Here is a 9,940-nt window from a genome sequence, read left to right on the forward strand (position 1 = left end):
CATCTGCCTCTTGGACCCTATAGATGTGGTCCAGTCGTCTTGTGGACACTGGGGCTGACGAGGGCTTTAGCCATGGAGCCTTTGCTGCCTGCAAAAGGACTGAAGACATAGGCAATGCCAAGGTGGAGGATGTAAAAAGCTGGACAATATTCAAAAACGGCATCTGTTGCCTGCGGATGTTGCTGGACGACAGAGAGGCCTAAAGAGTGGGCCATTCTTTTGATTAAATCTGTGTATGACATAAGGTTGTTGGATGGGGATATGGGTAGGTCCTCAGCGACATCCTGGTTGGGAGAGTTATGGTCAGGAGAGGTATGAGCCTCAGATGCTTCCATATCCGAGTCTTTTTCCATGGAGTCAGAGGAGTCGTGGTGTGGTATTTGGACCGAAGTGTCCCCTTGACAAGCTATAGGTTTTGGTTGAACAACAGGGGTTGGAGTGATCTGAGGGTTGGGAGGACGACTTGGTTCCAGACTATGGCGGGAAGGATCATCTGCAGGAGGACGAGACAGAGATGCCGAAGGGCTCAACTTGTGGGGCAACCTCAATCTATGAACAGAGTGGGATGAATAGTGATCCCAATCAGAATAGCCCGCTGGAGTCAACCACGACATGGATGGTGGATAAGCCTCGTACAGGTACCTCAACTGTCGTTGATCCCAAGATATCGTTGGTGGAGGAGAAAGGAAGTCTCGGGGGGGATCGACTTCTGGACCGTGGACGTCTGGGAGACAAAGCAATAGTCTGTCTGTGAGAACCGTCCTTGTAGTCTCGGTCGTCGATATCGACAGATTGGACATGGAGACGCGGAGGATGACATTGCGTACTGCAAGAAGCGTGTCGGTACCGACGTGTTTCGACATCGGGAGCCTCCGATATCATCGATGCCGACAAAGTAGAAGGAGAGGGAGAAGGCTCAGCACGCATTTGGTGACTTAGGAGCTCTACCGTCTCGATGTCAGAGTAAGGACGCTCCACTTGTTGCATGGGGGAATCCAATAGTTGGATGGTCGGTATTGGTTGAGACAGTTGGGCCTCCGATATCAATACTGCCGTAGGAGCAGGAGGCACTTTAGGGGCATCACCCAGTGCAGGCACTGCTCCCTTCCCCTTCTTCGCCGTCTTAAGGGACTTTGAAGTGCCCTTCTTCGCGGACTTGTGATCATTACTTGCCTTGGCTTTCTTTTTGATTGGGGTTGAAGCGGAAGATTGCGTCTTTAATGCCGGGAGCTTCGGTGTTGGGTGGTCGGCATCGGAGGCAGGTCTCGATGCCAGAGCTGTCTATGTTGATGGTCTCTCCTCTATCGCTGAGGTAGGAGTAAGGGCCGATTCAAGCAGCGCTACTTTAAGGCACACAGCTCGGTTTTTCCGTGTTTGATTAGAAAAACGAGCACAGTGACGACAGGACTCTGGCCGGTGAGACTCTCCGAGACAAAAAATGCACAGGGTATGACGGTCGGGAGGAGCAAGTTTGCTGCCGCAACCCTTGCACTTATTGAAACCCCCCCACTTCTTCTCCATAAAAGAAAGCGAAGAAGAGGGAACGTTTTGAGGGGTGGGAATAGCCCGAAGGCCTGAGGTAATCGGTAGACTCCCCCTCAACAGAAATAAATGTTGTTATTTGTTTGTTTTTTAAAGTTTTTGAAAAACAAACAAATAAAAAGAGAAAAGATAGGAAACTTAAACTAAGGAAATAATTCCTAAGAGCTGAGGCGAATAGCCAAAAGCGAACCAATCTGACTGACGAAAAATAGGTCTACTCAATGCGGCGGTAAGAAAGGAACTGGCGGGATGTCCGTGCCCACCCCTATGGCCATGCGCTGTAGGGTTCCTGCCGGGAGGGACTGGGCGTGAAAATCCGTTAAAAGAGCTTGCTACAGCACCGATCCATCCAGCACGTGCGCACTAGATCCCATGGCTATGAAGCACAGAGACCACGTCTAAGATCTGTTCTTCTTACTTTGCTAGTGTTTCTTCTGTAGAATTTTGTTTAAGTGTGAGGGAGCATTAAGGATTGCATCCCTTCATCTTATAGTTAGAACTGGCACAGCCCACTGGACACTTCATTCTGCTGCATGTAAGAAGAGATTGAATTTATACCCCACCCTTCACTACCCAAAGGTGTCTCAGAGCGGCTTACAAACTCCTTTCCCTTCCCCTCCCCATAACAGACACCCTGTGTGCGGTAGGTGGGGCTGAGAGAGCTCTGACAGAAACTGCTCTTTTTCAAGAACAGCTCTTATCAGAGCTACGGGTTGCCTAAGGCCATCCAGCCAGGTGCAAGTGGAGGAGTGGGGAATCAAACCCGGTTCTCCCAGATTAGAGTCCGCACACTTACCCACTACACCAAACTGGCTCTCAGTTGTGTATCAGACCAATGCTGTGACCCACCACTGGTTTCAATTACCAAGCTCCTTCGGGAATTTCTGTAGATGGGAAGAATGGTTTTTATTGGACAAAGTATATTTCCTTCACAAGACCCAGTATCGTATAATAGTTCAGAGTGGCAGACTGGAATCTGGGAGACCTGGATTTGGATCCCTACTCCATAACGTGAAGACCCCTGAGCCAGTCACACACCCTCAGCCTAACCTACCTCACAGGATTGTTAGGATAAAATGGAAGCGAGGAGAACTATGTAAGCCGCGTTACTGAGTGAGCTCCCATCTCTGGTCCCAGCTCTTGCCAACTTAGCAGTTCAAAAGGAAGAATTTGCAAGTAGATAAATAGGTACTGCTTCAGTGGGAAGGTAACAGTGTTCTGTGCACCTCGGCATCTAGTCACACCGGCCACATGACCACAGACGTCTTCAGACAGCGCTGGCTCTTTGGCTTGGAAACGGAGATGAGCACCGCCTCCAAGAGATGGATTCGACTGGCTTTTGAACAAGGAAAACCTTTACCTTTAAATGCCCACTAACAGGAAGAAGGCTAATAAGACTTAGTGAGTGAATGCCAAACAAAGCAAAAAAAGTCACCAGCTGCCAAAAGACAATGATAGCCGTAGGCAAGTCTCACTGGGGAGGGATTCCAAAGTTTCAGTGCTACAACTGAGAAGGCCCTTTCTTGGGTTTCCACCTGTCTAGCCTCAGATGGCAGGGGCCCCTGAAGCAGGGCCCGTGAAGTTGACCAAAGTCAAGTAAGTGTGCAGCCTCAGACACCGACACCCACATAGCAACAGCATCTCCATGTAAGGTTTTAGATCAGTGGTGTCAAACATGAGGCCCCCGGAGGGCTTCCATCTGGCCCTCAGTGGAACTGGCCATTTCCTGCTTCCACTTCTGCTGCTACATCATAGTTTGCTTCGCCAGACGCTTTATTCACACTCAGCCATTTCGTGTTTTAACCCTAACTCTAGACTCAGAACTCTGAGCATGAGATTTCTGTGGTGAATGTCAATAAATCAAAAGTAGGTTTGCAGCTTACAGAGCTAATGTTTTAAGCATGTTTTTATCTTAAGTAAAAGAAATAATTTTTGTGTTTGTGTCCTTTATAAAGTTTATCTCTCTGCTACCTGGCATTACATTTTATGACACACATGGCCCGGCCCAACAAGGTCTCATTTATGTCAGATCCGGCCCTCATAACAAATGAGTTCGACACCCCAATTTTAGATGGTGTCTGAATGGGAAGAGACAGCATATGATGTGGGAGAGGATATGAGCGCCATATTAGTTTCCTGCGCCAAATGCCAGAGTAGTATGCTACTGTGTACCTGCGCAAGACTGGGTTAAAATCGGGACTAAATGCAAGACACAGAAATATGACTATGAGCCGGGGCACCAAACGCCCCTCGCTTGTCAAGTGCACAGAGAACAAAAGCAGAATGGCAGCCCAACATCAGCATAAGCAAAGGACAGGAAGATGACCAGAGAAACTGGAGGACAGGATACTGAGCAACTTGCACTAGAGCGAACCAGAGTGCGTTAGCAGCCATCTTGAAGCACAGGATCGGGTTTTGAGGAGCAAAGGCTCAGCGCTTCTAATATCAGCAAACTGACTGCTAAGTGGGCAGGTAGTATTTCCCCCCCAATTCAGTGGCCTAGCATGGACCCACTGGATTGCATCACATGAAGAGCTTATTCGGGAACAAAATCTTACTGGCTTTGGGTTATTTTTGCTGCCACGGATTCACACAGCTATCCCCTCTGCAATTAAGTCTGAGCTGTAGTTGCATCCTCACGCACAACAAGGAGCGACCTCTTCTGTTTGAAAAAGTTTGTCATTAAAGGTAGAAATATAGCACACTCCATTAGAAACATCCTAAATGTCTTATACCATGGCCAACAAAAGAAAATAGGTCTATTAAAACTGGATGTGTATAAAGCCTTTGACACTCTTTTACATGAATATTTATGGCAAATAATGAAGAAAATAGGGATAGGGAAAGGGTTCTTACAGGCAATTCAGGAGATATATAAAGGAGGGAATGCGAAAGTAAGAGTAAACAATGAACACTCACAAGCATTTCCCATACAAGGAGGAGTAAGACAAGGATGCCCACTATCTCCACTTATATTCATAATAGCAATAGAACAATTAGCGGAATGGATTAGAAATTTGGAAAGAATAGAAGGTTATAAGATAGGCAATGAAGAAATGAAGCTCAATTTATTTGCTGATGATATCATAGTAATCATGACAAACCCTAAGGAAGGAGTTAATCTTAACCTCTTTATCCTAGAAGACTTTGAAAAGTGTTCAGGGCTAGGAGTTAAAATGGCAAAATCAGAAATCATATATCTTAATGTAAACAGAGAAGAAAGGAAGGAGATAAATAGGAGCACGAACACAGGACTGGGTGTTAAGAAATTTAAATACTTAGGTATAGTTTTGCAAAAAAAATTGACAAAATGATAAAGGATAATTATGAAAAAATATGGAAAAAAATAGAGAGGGACATGAAAAGATGGAAATATAAAACACTAGGGATATCATCTAGAATAAGAAGTGTTAAAATGTTCTGGGTACCAAAGTTAACGTACTTATTCCAAACGTTGCCACTGGGATCGATGAAAAAAAATTGAACAATGGAACAGAGTATTAAAAGTGGATATTTAACAGTAAAAAGTATAGGTTTCATAAGGGAATAATATATAGTCACAAATCAGAATTAGGATGGGGAATCCCGGACCTAAACAACTATTATGAAGCTTTTCAGCTAAAACCATTATTAGAAATAGGCGAGGAAAAGGCACAGAAGTTTTGAGAATGAAATAAATAGTAATATAGGTAGATTTAGCATCTTTTCTATAGTAACGACAAAAGACTTAAAACTAACAATAGGCCCTAGAAGAGCATAATTAGAAATCTGGAAGAAATGGCAACCCCACTGGCTAGGAAAAGTCTCAAGATGGGCACCCCTCAAAACTATCAACAAGGAAGTGCAAGAAATTAAATGGTGGGAAATGCTAAAAATTAAAAGAATACTTACAAAAGAGATGGTGCCATGAAGGTCAGATAACAGAGAGGATGGTTGATAAAATTATGAAAGGAACAGAAGATATCAAAGTAACCAGATTTTAAAGAACTTGAATATAAATGCCTTACAAAATGGTATAAGACACCAGCACAGCTAGCTAATATGATTCCAGGATTGAGTTCGCTGTGCTGGCACTGTAAACATTCTAAAGGCTGGTAAGCACACATGTGGTGGGAATGTGCAGAAGTAAAGACCTTCTGGAGGGAAATTATTAGAAAAGTATGCAATATAACATTAACTATAGACTTTAATCTAATGTTGTTAAGTACAATAGGAAGCCCGTTATTGGATAAAAAGGTAAAGGTTCCCTTGCTCAAAAGCCAGTCGAATCCGACTCTAGGGTTGCGGTGCTCATCTCCGTTTCAAAGCCGAGGATTCTAACTCTAGTTAAGGCTATGATACTGGCGGGAAAGGCGGTTATAGCTCTGGGTTGGAAAGACAAAAGTAAATGGACAATAGAAATTTGGCACATTTGTTTGACTTTATACAGTCAGATATTGTGGGGTCAATCAACAAGGGAACAACATGGGAAGAAATATCCACGGAAATCAAGACCAGATGGAAGACCTACCTAGATTGGATACTGAAAGAAAAAAGAAAAGACATTCAGTGGAAGATTAAGACTTTGTGCCCATGGCTGGGGGGAAAAGACCAAGATTAAAAGGGAGGGAGAAAGGGAGGGAGGTAGGTAGGTAAGGGGTGAAACTGTAAATAGCTACAAATATTCGATGCAACAGACTAAACAATAAAAAAAAGAAAAAGTTTGTCTTTAGCTGGCATTAAAAAAAAAATCTATTGCTGTAATCATGTTCTTTTTTGGGGGGAGGGGTAACTAAAGCAACATTCTGACAGCAGTCCGAAGACAATCCAAGGGCCAGAGACAAGATGGTGTGCCGAGACGTGGGTTAGTTGTGAGGCCTGCTGCTTTCCACCTTTCGCAGAGTGCTTACTCTGCAAAGGAATGGGCGTGGGAAGCATATCTCTTAGAGCAGTTGCAGTAGACTTTCTGAAGCTCTGCCTCTAGCCGATAAAGAGAAGGGAAAGCAGCAGGTGTCCCTGCCTTGGCTGCACTCCAGCCTATCTGGAAAGGTGATAACCCCTGCGCGGCTCTCCTTCAAGACAAGCCTCCTCATATCTAAGTCCCCAGGAGCATGTCAGGAGTCAGACAGCAGCTAGGTGGAAGACTAACGAAGGGATTGGCAGCCCAGGTCTGGATGGGTTTTGCCATTTGCTTGTGTTTATTTGGTCCCAGTTGCATTTATTTGGAAACGAGCCATTCATTTCCATGGAACTTATGCCCAAACAAGCATGTAAAGAACTGAAGGCCGAGGATCATCTGCACGCTTAGTGGGTGACCAATTGCAGAGGAACAGCTGTGGTAGCCTTCGGCAGCAAATAGAGCTTTGTAGCCACCTTTAAAAAAATATAGGTTAGCCTTTGAAGGCACCACAAGGTTTTTGGTTTCAACGAGGGGTGAAATCTATTCCCACCCCCCCGCCCCATGGTAGGATGACGCAGACAAACAGGCAAATCGTTTCATGCACACTATGGGCAGCCCGCTCGGATGCTGCAACTGACAAGCAATTATGATTCTAGCAGTGCAGTCCTAAATAGAGTCACACCTCCTAAGTCCACGGAGGTCAATACGCTTCGGATGTAACTCTTAAGAGCTGCACGGTAAGAAACCTAAGAGGCTGCTGAGCCCAATCCCCTGAGCCATGCAGGAAATCCAAATCCCTCACAGATGGCTGTCCAGATTCTGCTTCAAAGTCTCTAGAAAAGGAGGGGGCGTCCTTTGTGAAACCTGTCCCCAAGCCACCAAGATACCCACAGCCTTTCTTCGTGTTAGTTACTTTACACTAGTGCTCTGTCTCTGCTTCCGCAGTCACGTCTGCGTGCCACTGGGATCTCTTGGGTATCAGGGGCTCCTAAAGGGGCTGTATGGGCTAATTCGTGTTTTCATTCTTGGTCTGCCTTTCTCACTGGGACTCAAGGCAAGTATGATTAAAATAAACAGTTTCAGTCAATCAGGAAGTAGATTACAGAACACAGCATCAATCTGTAAATGGATTACGATACGATAACAACCTTTGAATCTAAGAGCAAAGATTCCTGCTAAGATAAAATAATGCAGTTGGGCTGTGATTGTAGAATGGGGGGAAACGTAAGCAAGAATGATGCGTGCGAGCAGATCCGTTTAAAGGCAACAAAAATCATCAGTGAGGGAAACACTTTATCCCTAATAGCAGTCACCTCCTGAGCTGATCCGTTACACCACAGCTTTGCTCCCTCAACACAAACGCCCTCCTAAACAATTCTGGTTTCGCTGGTAGAGTGGGGTATCTGTGTTGGGGTGCTGCCATTGATGGGTATCTACACAGAGATTGAAGGGAGTTGTTCTATAGGGGGCTTTCAGGGAGAACTTTGCAGTGTTTTAATAGAGAGCATCCAGATGACATCAGGATACATGTGGTCTGTGTTTGGTGGACTTTGCACTCCTTAGCCTTGCTTGCAAAGAGGCAGTGCCTTTCCTTTGCGTCCCAAGTCATCATCAAGTGTCTGAAGTACAGCTTTGACCATCTGCAAGAAAGGGTCCTGCTCCCGGCTAGGATACTAACATCTCTCCTCCTATGGCCTCCCTACAACACACTTTGGGTCCACCCTCTTGTGCAGTACAAATTCATAGAGCAGCTGAATTCTTGCACCAATGGAGGGGGGATGGATCTTCTGGCTGAACCAATGCAAGGGTTAATGTTGACGCTTTTGCCTTGGTGCAAGGCCACTTCCAGCTCCTTAGAGGGACAGAATTAAAAAATGTATTAGATAGACATGGCATCTTACCCAGGCAGGCTACACTGCAAAATTTGTTTTGGAACTTAAGCCACCACATTAGAAGGAAGCTCTAGTTTATGTTTCTGTTTTGATTGAATTTTATATTTAGCTTCTATGCAAGCGCTAAGAAAGAATATTTGTTTAAATTCCTAACAATCCAGAAAACAAACCACAGTCCACATAATATTTTTGTTAGGACCAGCTCCAATGACAATGTCTTGTTTGGGGATTTTGAACCAGTACTGCAGCAAATGACTTTTGTTGACTTATGACAAAATGCATTGCCTACTTGGGAATTAGTTGCCAAGAAACTGCAGCCCATCCAGAATGTTTGGCACAAGAAGCTCCAAGACAGGGATAAGCTACTGATGGTCTGGATCTGAAACCTGGAACTATGTTGGCGGAAGGTTATGAGATTGCAACCTATCAGGCTTTCATGAAATCTCACTGACTGCCATGCAAGCCTGTTGCACTCTTTAAACCCAAGTTTGATATAATACACAGAACATTCCAGTAAACAACTTCAAACAACTTTTAGCTTGCCATCTCAATGGGAGCAAGGCTGAATTTGGTTCTTTTCAGCTTGTTTGAATTTTGGGGCCAGACGCACTGCTAGGGTTCTAGAATAACATGAGTGACTGAAAATTTACTGTGCATGCACAGGGACTCAAATCCACGTTGTAAACTTCATAGGATTCCCGGGGGATAGATCAAGATGGCTAGCCAAAGAAGTGATGGGTACCTGAAGACGTGAGCTGAGCAGTGACTCACGAAAGCTTATACCCTGCCACAGATGCTGTTATTCCTCAAGGTGCTACAGGATTCCCAGGGTCACTCTGCTTGCGAGCTGGACATAACCCTATCAAACGTCGAAAGGTAAGCTCTCACATGGAATTAACATATGAAGAGAGTCCAGGACCTGCTTAAGCTTTGAACCCTTTCTCCATGTTCAGGATTCATACATACCCAGGGTAGACTGATTTAAGTCAAGGCAATGTAAAACACCAAGAACAAAGTGATATGGACTTAAAGCCTAAAGTTTCCATTATTAAATATTTCCTACCTAGTAGCTGGTTGCTACAGCCACATAAATATGTGTATTTAAAACTTATTAGCTTTTAATATAACCTCACAAGGTACATAAGTGTCTTGAATACTTTAGAAGATAATACCCAATTCATTGCTTTTTATAAACAGCAATGCTCTTGATAGGGATTTCTTTGACAACTGGCAGAGGGTACATAAGTGTCTTAAATACTTATTACTTTAGAACATAATACCCAGTTCATTGCTTTTTATAAACAGCAATGTTCTTGATAGGGATTTCTTTGACAACTGGCAGCCATGACAGGTTTTTGTAGACTGCAGCCAACTGGAATCAGCACAGAAAGTGTTTCGTTCCAACATTTGGTTCTGCTTTAGCCACTTTGTCATAGCTGGCCTGCACCATGCTACAAAGAGTACATGATCTCAGAAGCAAGAGCTGATAGTAGTTACTGGGCAGATCAGGAGTTACCCAGATGGATCAGAGGGTGACACCTGTGGAGTCTTGTCAATTCACAGAGGGATTATTAATTCAGTTTAGAGACTATGTTTGCATTTAATTCAGATTTCATTGTCAACTGGG

The sequence above is a fragment of the Gekko japonicus genome, unplaced genomic scaffold (assembly GCF_001447785.1).
Source record: "Gekko japonicus isolate JY-2015 unplaced genomic scaffold, Gekko_japonicus_V1.1 scaffold3933, whole genome shotgun sequence".
NCBI classification, from domain to species: Eukaryota; Metazoa; Chordata; class Lepidosauria; order Squamata; family Gekkonidae; genus Gekko; species Gekko japonicus.